This window comes from Sceloporus occidentalis, unplaced genomic scaffold (assembly GCF_023333645.1).
Source record: "Sceloporus occidentalis isolate IW3139 unplaced genomic scaffold, rSceOcc1.0.p SCAF_7, whole genome shotgun sequence".
NCBI lineage: Eukaryota > Metazoa > Chordata > Lepidosauria > Squamata > Phrynosomatidae > Sceloporus > Sceloporus occidentalis.
The window spans coordinates 91,102,434-91,118,859 of NW_028316987.1; the positions used below are offsets into that span (position 1 = coordinate 91,102,434).

A 16,426-nucleotide genomic window follows, 5' to 3' on the forward strand; every position below is an offset into this window, starting at 1 on the left:
ACAAGGCCAGGAAAATGCCTAGATAGATGTTCTGGAAAGCATCCAAATTGCTCTGAACTCCATGAAAGTAAGGGAAAATGTGATATATACATAAAATATGTATACTTTTTATACACACTGAGAGCTCTCGATGTGTAGAAAATGCTTAGAGGGACCAGAAACTGCCTGCAAACTGGCCTTTCCTTTTGAAGGGCCTGTTGCTATTCTTCTTGTTGTTGTGTGCCTTCAAGTCATTTCTGACTTATGATGACCACATCATGAGGTTTATTTGGCAAGTTTCTTAAGAAGGGGTTTGTCATTACCAACTTCTCTCAAAATTCTCCACGAACAAGAACAAAGATCAGATAACTTTGTCATCATCTAAAGATACTTACAGAAGGGAGGAGGGGATAGAAAGGGGGAAACATCTAAAGCAGTGGATCCCAAACTTTGGTCCTCCAGATGTTTTGAATTCCAGCTCCCAGAATTGCTTACTGTTGGCCAAGCTGGCTGGGGCTTCTGGGAATTAAAGTCCAAAACACCTGGAGGACCAGAGCAAAATAGAAGAGAGAAAGGGAAAACTATCTAAAGCAAAAGCAAACAATAGGAAGAATACACACACACACTTACTATAAGAACTGTTTATGTGGAACAGACTGCCTCGGAGGGTGGTGGACTCTCCATCTTTGGAGGCTGAGGTTGGATGAGCGTATTTCAGAAATGTGTTAGTTGTGTATTTCTGCACGCTCAGGGTTGCAATACCATAAAATTCTATGATTCTCTTCCCATGCAACCCAGTGAAGGGCCTGGAATATAATCATTTCAGTGGTGTTCCTTCCTGGCAGATTTTTCGTATACAAAAAAAAAAAAAAATGATCAGGTTCAGCACAAGATGCCTCAGGATGGAAGGCAGATGAAGAAATATCACAACTCAACAACGGAATTGTATGGAAGGACAATTCCAGTGAGGAACACAACAGAAGTGTTAACTGATAGATATTTAATATCTGTTTAATATATTTAAATAGATATTTAATACATTTAATGTTTTAAATAGTTTAAATGGATTTTACATATAAGATCCCAGGATACAGGCCAGGATTCAAATATTTTAATTAAAATATAATAAAATGTATTAAAATCCCTAATTCCTGACCCCACATGACAGCAGCAAATACAACCCATCCTGCCATCTTTCACAAAACTTCAGTCTTGAAAAAAAATCCTTTTGCAAACATTTATCCTGAACAGAGCCTTTCTACACTGCTTTCAGAGCTTTAAGGACATGAATGAAGACAGACTTCTTTATCCTGGAAGATGAGCTAGTCACAAATAAAACCAAAAAACCACTCAGCACATCTATATATCATCCACACACACCCGCCATCCCCGCCTGTCCAGTTACTGACAGTTCTGGAGAGCGACACAAGCCGTATGTATCTTACCACGTTTGTTTATTGACTTACGGCATTATTAACATGTTCAAATTAGATTTGCCATTTGAAAACCAGTAATTATATTCCTTCCATTCCCCTTGGCCAGGTTTCCTCTTGAGCTAATCTAAAGGGCACCCAAACTATCCAGTGTTAATTCTGCAAGATGGAGGTCAGGGGATTCTGTGGGCTCTTTTCAAACGCATTGCCATCAGAACAAAATGGTACACACCATTCCACTTTAATCACCCACAGCTGTCTTTGCATCTTCTGAGAAATGACATGCTCACTGCATTTGCTTCTCAGGTTACTGTGGCTCCAAAGTTTTCTTATGGAAGCAAAACTGCCGCAGCTAAGCTGGTTCTCCTTTTACTCTTCTGAATCTGAAGTGTCTCCCCAACCATAAACACTAATGGTAATACATTGGCAATTCTCTCCTGGGGACTTTTTTTACTCACTATAGGTGACCAGACAAAGGGCTATATAGGAGCTGTGACCAGTTTACAAACCAATGAAGTTTGAGTGTTGGACTAGGACTCTGGAGACCAGGATTCAAATCTCCGCTCAGCCATGGAAGCCCACTTGGGCAGCATGGCATAGCGTAGTGGTTTGAGTGTTGCACAATGACTCTGAAGACCAGGGTTCGAATCCCCACTCATATGTGGAATCCCACTTGGGCAGCACAGTTCTGGGTGCCACAATTCAGAAAGGACATTGAGAAACTGGAGCATGTCCAAAGGAGGGCGACAAAAATGGTGAAGGGGCAGGAAACCATGCCCTACAAGGAACGACTTAGGGAGCTGGGTATGTTTAGCCTGGAGAAGAGAAGGTTAAGAGGTGATATGATAGCCCTATTTAAATATCTGAAGGGATGTCATATTGAGGAGGAAGCAAGCTTATTTTCTGCTGCTCAAGAGACTAGGGCCCAGAACAATGGATGCAAGCTCCAGGAAAAGAGATTCCACCTCAACATTAGGAGGAACTTCTTGACAGTAGTAAGGGCTGTTCGACAGTGGAACAAACTCCCTCAGAATGTAGTGGAGTCTCCTTCTTTGGAGGTCTTTAAACAGAGGCTAGATGGCCATCTGTCGGGGATGCTTTGATTGAGAGTTCCTGCATGGCAGAACGGGGTTGGACTGGATGGCCCTTGGGGTCTCTTCCAACTCTACAATTCTATGGTTCTATGATTCTAGGATAGCATAATGTTTTGAGTGTTGGACTACGACCCTGGAGACCAGGGTTGAAATCCCAGCTTGGCCATGGAAACCCACTGGGTGACTTTGGGCAAGTCACATTCTCTCAGTCTCAGACGATAGCAATGGAAAACCCCCTCTGAATACATCTTACCAAGAAACAAGATGGGTGCATCTACACTGTAGAAAAAATGTATTTTGACACCACTTTAACTGCTTTGGCTCCATCCTACAGAAATCTGGGATTTGCAGTTTTGTGAGGCACCCACACACTTTCGCAGAGAAGGCTAAAAATGGTGTCAAACTACAAACCCCAGGGATTCATAGCACAGAGCTATACCACTTAAAGTGGTATCAAAGTGCATTACTTCTACAGTGTAGATGTATCCTACCAACAGGGTTGCCATAAGTTAAAGTTGCCATAAGTCAGAGTCAACTTGAAGGTACACATGCCAGCTGAAGAAACAACAGAATAGAATAAATAATAAAATAATAAATCAATAAAATACCACTCAGGGTGCACAGAGCAACTCAATCCATACAGTTCTGCACTGGATGTAAAAGGGAAAGCTTTGGGTCCAAAATCTGCTCATTCAGCAACATTAGTCTTACTTAGAATAGACTTACTGAAATCAATGCAGCTAACAAGTCCCATTTATTTCAAGTCCCATTTCGTCCATTCTAGATTCAACGAAAGTTTATCCCCAGCTATTCAATACTGTTTCCTCAAAGGAACCAATTAATCAATATTGTTCAGGTATGAACTTTAAGTGGAAGCTCTTTGATGCCTGTCAGCTGATTTATATTACTGCATGTATTATTTGATCTACTTTTTATATATGATGTTTTATTCGTACTGACTTTATAATGGTTGCAAGCTGTCTTGCTCCTCCACTCTGATTGTACAAAACAATTAGCCAGACTAAACCTTTGAAAGTAGTCAAGGCTGTTGCATTAATTCTGCAGAATATATTTATCCAACTTAAGTCTATCTCTACTACTATAGAAGTGTGTTCATGAATATGGAAGTTCCATTTAAAATTATAGCTAACATAATCTTGCTCTGTGTGTTTTACAATACAATTTGACTCAAAGAAGTTGTTGTTGTTGTGTGCCTTCAAGTCATTTCCAACTTATGATGACCCTAAGGCAAACCTATCATACAGCTTTCTTGGCAAGTTGCTTCAGACAGGGGTTTGTCTTTGCCACTGTCATCCTCTGAGGCTGAGAGAGTGTGACTTGCCCAGAATCACTTAGTTTCCATTGCAAAGACAGGATTCATACTCTGGTCTCCCACTGTCTTTGTCCAACATTCAAACCACTATACCATGCTAGCCTTTCAATATGTTTTGAAAGCACAATTTTTAAGATAAAATGCATTGGGAAGTGAATACCTCAGGAAGCAAAACATTTGATAATTATAGCAGTAATATAGGTGTAATACAGCTGTAATGCCCCCAATTTTAATGTTCTTCAAGGGAACCTGACCCTGCTAGGGAAAATTCTCAGGGTGCACCTACACAGTAGAAATGATGCGGTTTGACATTAATTAACTTCCATGGCTCCATCCTAAGGAATCCCGGAATTTGAAGTTCTGCAAGTCACTGGCACTTTTTGGCAGAGAAGGTTAAAGACCTTGTAAAACTACAAATCCCAGGATTCCATAGGACAGAGCTACAGCACTTAATTAAAGTGGTGTCAATCTGTATTATTTCTATAACGGAGATGCACCCTTATGTAGCCATCCCTTCAGTCTGAGATCAGAACAAGGCACTGCTGACATTTTCAATCCCCGCTTCACAATCATAGGGGCTAGGAAATTTTCTTTTCAAAGAAAAGCGGCTGAAATTTTGGAGGTCTTGTTATGTTTATGCCAGCATTAACATTCTATTATCTTCAACAGCGATCTCATGGAATGATGCTACTGGTAGCTTCACTGAATAAGGGAAGCAGTGTGGTGTAGTGGTTAGAAGTGATTATGGTTCAAATCCTCCCTTTCCCTGGGATGCTGCACTCACTGGCCTTGGTCACTGCCCCAATTTAACCTACCTCACAAGGTTGGTATGAAGATATAATGGGAGGGTTGTTGTTGTTGTGTGCCTCCAAGTCATGTTTTACTTATAGCAATCCATGGGATTTTCATGGGAAGATTTGTTCAGAGGGGGTTTGCCACTGCCATTCTCTGAGGATGAGAGAGTGTGACTTGCACAAGGTCATCCAATGGGTTTTTCTGCTCAAGTGGGAGATCAAGCTCTGATCTCCAGAGTCATAGTCCAACATTCAAACCAGTACACCACACATATACCTCCGTGGCATAGTGGTTTGAGCGTTGGGCTATGATTCTGGAGACCAGGGTTCCAATCCCCACTGGGTCATGAAGCTCACTGGGAGACCTTGGGGAAGTCACACCCTCTCAGCCTCATGGGAAAGCAAAGACAAACCTCCTCTGAACAAATTTTGTCAAGAAAATCTCATGATAGCTTCACCTTAGAGTTGCCATAAGTCAGAAACAACTTGAAGGCATGCAACAACAAGCACAGGTTACATACCATATGTCTCCTTCTCAAAGAGCATGTCCAGAGAAGGGCAACCAAAGGGTCTGGAAACCATTCCCTATGAGGGAAATGGGCTGGGTACATTTAGCCTGGAAAAGAGAAGGTTAGGCAGTGATATGATAGCCTTGTTTAAATATTTGAAGGGATGTCATATTGAGGACGGAGCAAGCTTGTTTTCTGCTACTCCAGAGAATAAGACACAGATCATTGGATTCAAGGGGCAAGAAAAGAAATTCCACCAAAACATTAGGAAGAACTTCCTGAGTGTAAGATCTCTGTTCAGCAGTGAGAGTAGTGGAGTCTCCTTCTTTGGAGGTCTTTAAACAGAGGCTGGATGGCCATCTGTCAGGGGTGCTTTGATCATGAGTTCCTGCATGGCAGAATGAGGTTGGACTGGATGGCCCTTGGGGTTCCTTCCAACTCTTATGATTCTAAGGAAAAATAAATAAAAGGAACCATTGTGCATCCAATATTATATGCTGTATTTTACTGAATCATAGTCCACAGAAACAAAGCCTAAGGCATATACAGCAGGGGATAAAGGGAAAAGAAGAAGTCAAGCCAATATGTATTCTCTGCATCTGCCGTCTTCACTTTTTAAGGATCTAAGTCCACAGAGACTCCACAGCTGTTAGTCACTTCCAGCTAATCCCAGATCATGACAGAGATATAATGCATACCTTGCAAACGAACAAATCTGACCCATGCTGAGTAATAGATTTATTTTTTTACCCCCACATAAAATGTGCCCTACATAGAGCAAGGACATTTCCACAAGGGGATTTCCTCTACTCTTATTTTTTCCATTCAGCAAACAGCAGTGGCAGGCTGGCACAGTGCCCACTGGAGTAACACAAGAGGCTTGCGTGGGTGCTTTTCAGGCAGGGAACCCGCCATGAGGAAGTCATTTTTAAAACACACACACCAACACAAAGTTGTTTCCTCTCCTAGGAAGCTCACATCAATATGGTTTGTAGAGCGATCATCGATCATCGGTATCATTGCCAACTTGAGAGAGCAGCTTAAATTGCATCCAGAACTTGGAGAAAGCTCTAAAGCACTGAAACTCTAGCCTTCCAGGTATTTTGGACTTCCAAGTTCCAGAACCCCAGACTTTTGGCCCAGATGGCTGAGGCTTCTGTGAGCTGAAGTCCAAAACACCTGGAAGGCCAGAGTTTGGAAATCACTGCTTTAAAGTCTTCCACAGAGCTAGATATCCAAATATGAGAAAGCAAAGGGGTTCCCCCCCTCAATTGTGCAATTACTTATTTAACTTCTATTGCACTTATCTTGCAACACTGGATCCAAGGTGATTCACAACATAGATTAAAATAAAATAAAGATTTTTACAAATTATAATAAAGTAGGCCCTCCACATTTGCTGGAGTTAGAGGCACACGACTCCCGTGAAAGTGGAAAAAACACAGATTTTAAAAAACCACTTTTTTAACCTGGGAGGCCATCTCTCTAGGAATCCTCAGGTCCTCCAGCACAACTCTATGGTCAGCAAGTGCCAAGGGTTGACCACATAATTATACTGGAGGACCTACAAATGCCTAGAGAAGTGTTTTCTCTAATAATCTCCAGATCAGTGGTTCTCAAATTTTGGTAATGCAGATGTTTTGGACTTCAGCTCCCAGAAACCCCAGCCAACCTGGACAATTGTTAAGGATTCTGGAAGGTAAGGTCCAAAACATCTGGAGGACCAAAGTTTGGGGACCACTGCTCTAGATCCAAAAGCTCAGCTCTATGGTCAATTTCCAGCAGAATCTCTCTGGAGGACCTAAGGATTCATAGCGAGAACATATTAAATCCGCAAATAATCAAAACCACCAAAGTCAAAGCTGGAAATGTGGACAGCCAACTGTAGTAAAAACGGTTCTGTTTCAATTATTCTGTTAAAAACAGAATTAATCTGAAACAATTTTAAAGCATCTGAAGCCTGACAAAGTGGATAAAACTACAGCACACCACTGAAATACCCTTTCACAGCAAGTGGTCACTAGTCAAAAGCCTGTCTAAGTAAGAAGGGCTTTGCTTGCCAAAAAAAGAACAGAAAAAAGAACAGCTTAATTTCCTGTGGCAAAGAGTTCCACAGATTGGGAGCAGCCACCAAGAAGACTATCATATATTCTCTATTGCTGTCTGCCAAACACGAACATCAGTGTCCTACAGCACCTTAAAAGTCTTCTGAATTTGTTATATCTTGAGCTTTAATAGATTTCCGTTGTACATATGGGAGGGGTAATAAGCTACTGGGAGTGGCAGAGATGAGATAAGACGGGTGGGTGGGGTGAAAGTAGTTTGCTCCACAAGATGAACATTACCAAAGAAATTCAACATTATCAAGTTAAGAGCTGGAGGGAAAGGAAGGAGTCCACAGGTAACTTTTCTTCCTATGAATGACATAGGTTCTTTGCAATGTTCCTGGACTGTTTGAATTTTGAGACATAATTCTCTATACAGTTGGTCCTCCATATCCACAGATTCCTTATCCACAGATTCAACTATCTGTGGTGTGAAAAGATTTTTTAAAAAGATAAATTCCCAAAGTCATATCTTGATTTTTGCCATTTTATGTAATCATTATACCATGCCACTATATTTAATGGGACTTGAACATCCACAGGAGGATCATGGAATCAAACCCCAGCTGATACCAAGGACCCACGGTAATATCAAATTTAAGGTTTGGCCACCAAGAGAAAGAATTGGGGAAGGGACTCTCTTACCCTTATCAGGTCCAAAAAGATAGGTCCACAAACATGCAAGAATGGGGAAAAAACAGATATTTGAGGGCAATGATTGGCTCTCTGGGGCAAAAATGTCAGCATCTCCCCTAACTTTGGGAGTGGAGGGAAGATGCAGAGATGCTTAGGGGCCATATGCAACCCATGGACTTCCTGAAAAAGCCTGAAATCCTAGACTGCCTCTGCTAGTCCGAATTGACTAAAATGGGCTAGAGCCAGTGGTTCCCAAACTTTGGTAATCCAAGCGTTTCAAACTTCAACTCCCAGAAGCAACAGCCAGCTTGCTCAACAGTCAAGAATTCTGGGAGCTGAAATCCAAAACATCTGGGGGACCAAAATTTGGGAATCACTGTTCAAGACTGACTCAGTCCACGGCCAATAATATTTATTTCTCACCTCTCTCCATGGATCAAGACAGGGAACAAGAACAAATCAAGAATGCACAACATAATTAAAACACATTAATTAAAACACGCCACAGTTTAAAAGGGCAGATAAAACATACCCATTTTACAGCAATCCACATTTAAAATTCATCATCTAAATTCACAGTTTAAAAATCATCTGGATAGGTCTGCTGGAAGAGACTGGTCTTCAAGACTGTTTTAAATTTGGACAGCATGTCCAGTGTCTGTATTTGGGATGTCATTCCACAGTCTAGAGGAGGCTGAAGAGAAAGTGCTATGTCCCCCAAGGTGCTTCTTTTCTAAGTAAGGAAAGCCACACATATTCCAGGTTTCCCTAACTTTCCCCAAAAATCACAAAGAAAAGAAGGGGAGACAATTATTCACCATGGCATCACGCTTTGGTAAAAAAGGAGATGTGGGTTGGCAGGAGTCACCATGCAAATCTTTATGACATACAGTTCCAGCTTTATCCACCCAAAAGCAAGCTGGGTGGGGGGATGCTCCTTTAGACTTTTATTCAGCCATTTATATTCCATTTATACAGTCGGCCCTCCACATTTGTGTCTCTGACAATAATGTTGGGAAAGGACATCATGGAGGGAATTAGAAAAAGAGGAAGACCCCATGTTAGATGGATGGACTCAATTAAGGAGGTCATGGGAATGGATCTGCAGAAATTGGGAAGAGTAGTGGCGGATAGGGGGTCTTGGAGATGTCTCATCCACAGGGTTGCCATGAATTGAGATTGACTTGAAGGTGGCCAACAACAACAAAGACAAACCTATCACAGAGTTTTCTGGATAAGATTTATTCAGAGGGGATTTGCCTTTGCTTTCCTTTGAGGCTGAGAGAATGAGGATTTGAAGCCTAATCTCCAGAGATGTAGCCCAACACACAAACCACTATACCACATATGCAGGGAGAAATTTGGACAGCTAAAGGAGATGACCGCTCAAACCTAGTTCTTCTTGTGAAACAATGAGACTTTTGAAAAACCATAGGGGATGCTCCTATCTCCACCATAGGTTCCATTTCTTAATAAATCCAGGTCCAATACAGTAACTTTAGTACTTGTGATTATTGGCTCTTGCATGGAATACTACAGGATGAGTCCCCCTTATCCATAATTCTGAAATTCAAAATACTCCAGAATCCAAAACTGTCCACATGGGTGGCTGAGATAGTGACACCTTTGCTTTCTGACTTTTCCATGCACAAAAGTTTTGTTTCAGGCACAAAATTATTTAAAATATCATGTAATAATAATACATTTTATTTCTTTCCCACCTCTCAATACTCAAGGTAGGGTTCAACATATTAAAATACAGAATACAATTAAAAACAACAACAAATAAAACCAGCAATTAAAATACAATACTATAAAACCATTAAAATACACATAATACATTCTTTATAATATACCAATTAAAAAGTCATGCCTTAAAATTGACTGGCTATGCCTGCCAGAAGAGATACGTCTTTAATACTGTTTTAAAAGCAGTCAGCATTTTCAAATGTCGTATCTCTTCCATCAGGTCATTCCACAGCTCAATTTTATGTATAAAATAATTATCAGGTTATATGTATAAAGGTTATACAAAACATACAAATTTCATGTTTAGACTTGGATTCCAGCTCCAAGATCTCATTACATATATGCCAATACTCCAAATCCAAAACACTTCTGGTCCCAACCATTAGGATAAGGGATACTCATCCTGTACTGATTATCAAGATGCCATCTTTCCTTTAAAAAAAAATAAATTCATTCATTCTTCTATTCCTTACTGATGCAAAGATCTATTAGAGACTGTAATGGAAAAATCACTGACCAATGAAGAAGAAAGTATTCCATATTTAACCACTGCTCCTGCTTATGATTTCCAAAACTTCAGAGTGAATCATTTTCCATTGATGACAGTTAAAGTCCCATGCTATAATACAAGTTTAGTGTTCCCTACAAGCTGTAGTTTGCTTTTTGCTTTTCCCATTAACGTGAAATGCAGATTAACTTTTGCAAAGGATTTATCAATGAACATGGCCAAGAGAAAAGGCTCTGTTCCTTACAAATTGAGTTTAGGAGAGAGGGAGAAGGAAGGTATTCAAGCAGACACACAGACTATGCCTAAATAGAGTGGTCCCTCCCCATTCTCTAGGGTTAGGAAAAATGGTAAATTTAAAAAAAAAACCACTATTCTTTTTACCTGAGAGAGCACTTCTCTAGGAATCTCCAGGTCCTCCAGTGTGATTCTATGGTCAACATCTGCCAGAGGTTGATCAACAAATCATGCTGCAGGACCTACAAATGCCTAGAGAAGTGTTTTCTTTAGGAACTTTTGGGTTCTCCAACACAATTCTATGGTCATTTTCTGGCAGAATTGCACCTGGAGGAGCTAGAGATTCCTAGAGAGAACCTATGAATCAAAACCACAAACAATCCAATCCGCGAATGTCAAAGCCGCAAATGTGGAGGGCCAATAGTAAAATGTTTCACATGAGAATGAGGTCTTAGGTACCTGTGTTTCAGAAAAAGAGAACAACCATCACCTTTCTAAAGCAATGGTTCTCAAACAGACCCCCACTGGGAACATAAGAATTGCTCAAAGCGGGCACCAGACTTGGAGGCTCTGAACACTCCTCTACTTCACTTCCCAAACTTTGTTATGCATAAAATGTACACATGCATTGAGTTCAATATTGAATTTACATAAATAAAACTGTTCTAATTTGAACAATGTTATTTCCTTATAAAATGTAAAAATATGAATATACAGTGGAACCTTGGTATCCGTTCCGGAACCCCCAGGGATACCAAAATCCACGAATGCTCAAACCCGTGTTGTCCCCAATGGCAGTGCATGAATGTGACTATGCACCATTTCAGACTACAAGACTTCAGGTGAAATCCCACTGTCTCTAATGGCAGCGCAGCTGTGTGCACAAGCCACCACTGGGGATAACGGGGGCTGTCACTAATGATGGCGCAGCTATGTGCACCCACCACCATTGGGAACAATGCAGACTTGCCATCTGCTGATGCACAGGTCTACTGGCTATTCTATAAGCCCTGGTTTGAATCTAATCATGTTCGGAGTAGAACCTCTGAAAGCAATGGGATTTAACTCATTCTCATAGATAACTACTTCTGGATCCATCCTCTTGCTTAAGTACACGCTATATTAAAGCAATGAAGATTTCTAGAAAGATCTGCTCAGAATTTCAATAAAAACAGGGGCTTGACTGATCTTATTTCCACCTCCAAACTTACCTTTCTAACTCACAGATTCTGTGTCTTTACAGCGGACAACCACATAACGCTTGTGCATGATAAAAAGCTAGTTAAAAATTGTGTATTCAGCTTTATCTTTCTTCTTTTGGCAACCTATTGGTTCTTTCCTCCACCAGCCTCAACATAAATAAAAAGTCATTTTGATTGTGACCTCTGGACAAAGGCAGGCAGTTTTCACCTCCAATCTCACCTTTCTAACTCACAGAAGCTGTGACTTTACAATGGACAATGGCATAGCACTTGGGCATGATAAAAGGCTGCTTCAAATAGTGAATTCAGCTTTATCTTACTTCTTTTGGTAATCTATTGGTTCTTTCCTCCACCAACCTGAATGCACACACAAAAGTCATTTTGCTTGTGACCTCTGGACAAAGGCAGGGGGAATGACACCAATCTCCCATTCACTTGTTGCACCAAACAAACAGTGATGATCAAGCAGGATATAGATGAAGGAAATCCCAGCTGATCACCTGAAAAGCATACAAAGCCCAACAAGGAAAACAGCGAGAGAGATTCATGACTGTCAACAGTAGAGTTTGACCCACAAGTGACTGACTCATTTATAAGAACCAGCAGGAGCTGGCAGTAACGTCTATGGGAGTGTACAGGAACAGCGTAATGAAATCAGGACTGTGGATTTTGTAGACATGAGTAGGAATTGCTTTGACTCAATACAATCGTTTCCTCTCTTAGACATTTATCATACCAACCTGAGACCAAGTCTGGTGTTGACAGCAAGCATAACTTACTGTGGAAAGAGACAGGGAAGCAATAGCAATGGGGTACAGGAGAGACAAATGCAGGCTATCCTATGTGTACATGGGCTCATTCCTGCAGCGTGCACCCGAGCCCCATTATGCTTCTTACAAGACATGGGAGAAATCTTTCCGGTGTGGCTTCCAGTGTATGATGCAGACGCACTGTATTTATAACTATCATTAACCATTATAACTATCATGGAAAAAGGAGCTTGAACAAGGGTCTACTGTGCTTCTGTCAATGGATCATCCATCAACAGGCTTTCTTAAGATTTGCAAGTCAGCTCTTACTCCTTCATCCCAGAGGCTATCTTGAAGAGTTCATGTAGCATCACCAGGGTCATTCTATCTATCCTCCTGTGTTAGTTATGGCAGCTCCAAAATGGCTCACTGTATCCCCAACAACCTACTACATGTTGCTTGGGACCAGAAGTGTTTGGATTTCAAAGTTTGGAATATTTTCACACATATAATGAAATATCTTGGAGATGGGACCCAAGTCTAAACATAAAATTCATTTATGTTTCATAGACACCTTATATACATAGCCTGAAGAAAGGTTTATACATTTGCCCCTCCGTTTTTATGGACCCTCGTCTGTTAGTGGGTAGCAAACAGAAGGGGACTAAATAGGGTGCGCACCACCATTCAAACCAATGGGGCTAGAATATTGGTTATTTTTGTTTTGTTTTGATGGAGGGGTCTGGAACGGATCCCCTGCAAAAACGGAGGGGCTACTGTACACAGTAGTTTTAATGATTTAGTACAGTGGACTCTCTACATTCACCAGCATTAGGGAGTGCAGGAAACCTGTGAAAGTAGGAAAAATACAAATATTAAAATACTGTTTAGTTTTGCTTTTTACTTGAAAGAACACTTCTCTAGGAATCTCTAAGTCTTCCAGTGCAACTATATGGTGAACATCAGTCGGAAGTTGATCATAGAATTGCACTGAAAGGCCTACAAATGCCGAGAGAAGTCCTCCAGCATGACTATGATCAACTTCCTGCAGATTCATGCTGGAGGACCTAGAGATTCCTAGAGAGGGTGTTATCAATTAAATAATGAAATCCACAAAAGTAAAAGCCACAAATGTGGAGGGCCGACTGTGCATGAAACAAAGTTTGTGTACACTGGGGGGAAAAGGCCTCACTATCTCAGCCACCTATGTGGACAACTTTGGATTTTGGAACACTTTGATTTCAGAATTCCTGATAAGGGAGACTCTACCTGTACTTGCCAACCCTAAAGACTTCCATTCCCTTTATTTTCCATTTATCCCAGTTTGCCTTCCTTGCATCACCTTCCCCTTCACACCTAACCTCTTGTGGCCCCTCAAATCAGCTCTTTCCCCAATACATCCAGGCCATGAGCAGCTTCCCTCCCAGGCTGCTTCACTGGGCAGAAGTGACGCCTTGTAGGCATATGGCTGGAAAAGAGCTTGCCTCCCCTTCCTACTTTGGATTCTCAGTCTTGCCAAGGTCAGCAATGCTTGCATCTTCCCAAGGCACTGATGCCTCATCCCCAGAGGTCACTGCACCAGGAATGTGCTGTCAGGATGAAGTACAGCAAGTGCTTGCTTCAGCAATAGACTACGGTTTGCAATGTTGAGTCGACATTAAACATCCACTTCCCAATCCACAATAAATTCTGCAACGGAGCTGGGGTCCTTGGTCCTATATTGCAAGCGCCAGATTCCAAGCATCCACTCAGCCAAGAGTTCTGACTTCACCTTGACCTTATCAGGGCACCTCCAAGGGAGAAAAGGAAAGATGAACCTGGAGCTTGAGTACAGAGTGTCTGTACTGTACTAATGGTATAAAAGGGGAAAGGGGGGAAATACAGATTAAGCATTAAAATCCTTTTGCATACATAGTATTTCCAGGATTCCAGTGGGAGAAAAGTTTGTGGAAGGACAAAAATCCAACTGCAAAAATCTGAATTATAGCGTTGCCACGCCCCCCTCCCAAGCCTCAGAGCCTTTAAACCACAGGTATTCAACTTTCCTCATTGCTCAAGCTTTAGCACAGAGAGGAATTCTAGACCTAGTGACAAGTCCCTCAAAAGTATATAGAGGAGGACCTCATAAAAACCTTACAGCACTACTTTTAAACTCAGATCTCCTGTACTCAGAGGAGCAAGTACACAAAACTAGCACCCTAACTCTAACCGCCTGCCTGTAAAGTAAGATCTCATAATTGGATCCCAATGTGCTTTAAAGGTGTATTCAAACTGCCTGGTGCAATTCTTTTCCTTATCCTTAATGCTCCTGCTTCCAGAATGCCTTTAGCCCAAGATCATGAAATTCCCAAAAGGTTATATATATATAATAAATCCCAGCTGCCCAAAGCATACACTGGAGGCTTCATTTGCCAAACGATTTCTGTATCTCAGAGACACTGTACAAAGTTAATTTTTAATAAAAAATAAAGATTGCCATCAGAAATAAAGAATCTCCATAAAGAGTCCCCAAATACAACTCTTTCTCTCTCCATAAAGACTCCCCAAATACAACTAACATGGTTTCCTGAGCTCACGACATGCGTATAAGATCTTGAAATGAATGACAAGAGACACAGGAAAGCAGTGTTTCCAGAATGAGGAGAAAGCATGGCTCGCCGACATCACCACTCCCAAAAGTATAATGCAGACACACATAGAAAAAGAGCTCCTACTGAAGCCTCAGCATCAGCCATAGCTACGAGGAGGATGTCTGCCTGTCACTACCAAGAGCAGATAGACACCGAAATGCAGACACACAAACGCCCCCGTCGGCCTTTTCACCATATGAACATGACACAGACATTTGTGTGTGTATGTGTGTGCCCAAGATTCAGGTGCAAAGTCAACACTTCCGACACTGAAGTCATTTAGATCTACACCCCTTCAAAGGCATGCTTTGGATAGGGCTGCACGGCTGAAGCATGCCTGCACATACACACCCCCTTGCATACACACTTTGCTTCACTTTGCAAATGCTCCACAGACAGGGTGAGAGCCAGCAATGGTTTGAGTGTTGGATTGTGACTCTGGAGACCAAGGTTCGGTTCCTGGGTAGGCCACGAACCCCACTGGGTGACCTTGGGCGAGTCACACTCTCTCAGCCTCAGGGGAAGACAATGGCAAACAACAAATCTTGACAAGAAAAACCCAGGATAGGTTTGCCTTAGGGTCACCACAAATTGGAAACGACTTGAAGGCACACCACCACAACCACCACCGACAGAGCTTGCATACACATGCAGAGCATCCACCACACCCCCTTGCAATACACACTTTCCCAATTTCGCATTGCATTACGCATTTTGCAAATGCTCCACAGACACAGCTTGCCTGGGCAGTGCCTATTTATCAAGGGGCAGAAAGGGAGACACAGCCCCAAGAGCAAAGGGACCCTGGCACTGCCAAGAACAGACCTAGGGCACACTACACAACCTTTCCTGCAACAACCCAAAAGCGTGCAACAGCAGTCGATCATTTAGAAATAAATGTATAATTTATTTATGAATCACAAAGGCCCCTTCAGCTAAAAAAAGCATACCTCTCTCTCTCACACACACCCCAAAAATGCATTGGCAGAGGCACCAAGCTTGAACAGGTGGGATATTGTGTTGTATTGTATTTTAAAGTCCCTTTAACATTGTCAGCCACCTCCATCTAATCGGAGAGTATAAGGGTGTATCTATACTGTGGAAATAATGCAATTCGGTATCAGTTTAAGTGCTGCAGCTCCAGCCTATGGAATCCTGGGAGTTGTAGTCTTGCAAGGCTGGGATAAGTAGCATATTATTATTATAATACTTTCCAGAAGTATCTTTTTCCTGTCACACACACATATGCAGAAAGAGGAATAAAATCTCTATAGACACATGCAAGAAAAGAAAAAAAGGGCAGAGGAAAGTGCAAGAGAGAAATGCCCTGGAAGAAAATAAATCCTAATGGCAACAAAATCCTGCTCCTTGAAGGGCAGAGGCATGCCCCTTCCTTGCAAGGAGAGGGAGGCAAGGGTGCTGCACATGGCTCCAAAGGGGGACTTGAGGACATTGAGGACATTTAGGCCTA

The 16,426-nt window shown here is 41.7% G+C and overlaps 1 protein-coding gene across 1 annotated transcript in view; it reads right to left on the reverse strand.

The window, feature by feature from the left end:
- The window catches only part of OXSR1 (oxidative stress responsive kinase 1), a 108,452-nt gene that overhangs the window by 91,808 nt on the left and 218 nt on the right, over positions 1-16,426 (reverse strand). The gene's annotated exons all lie outside the window — the stretch shown is intronic.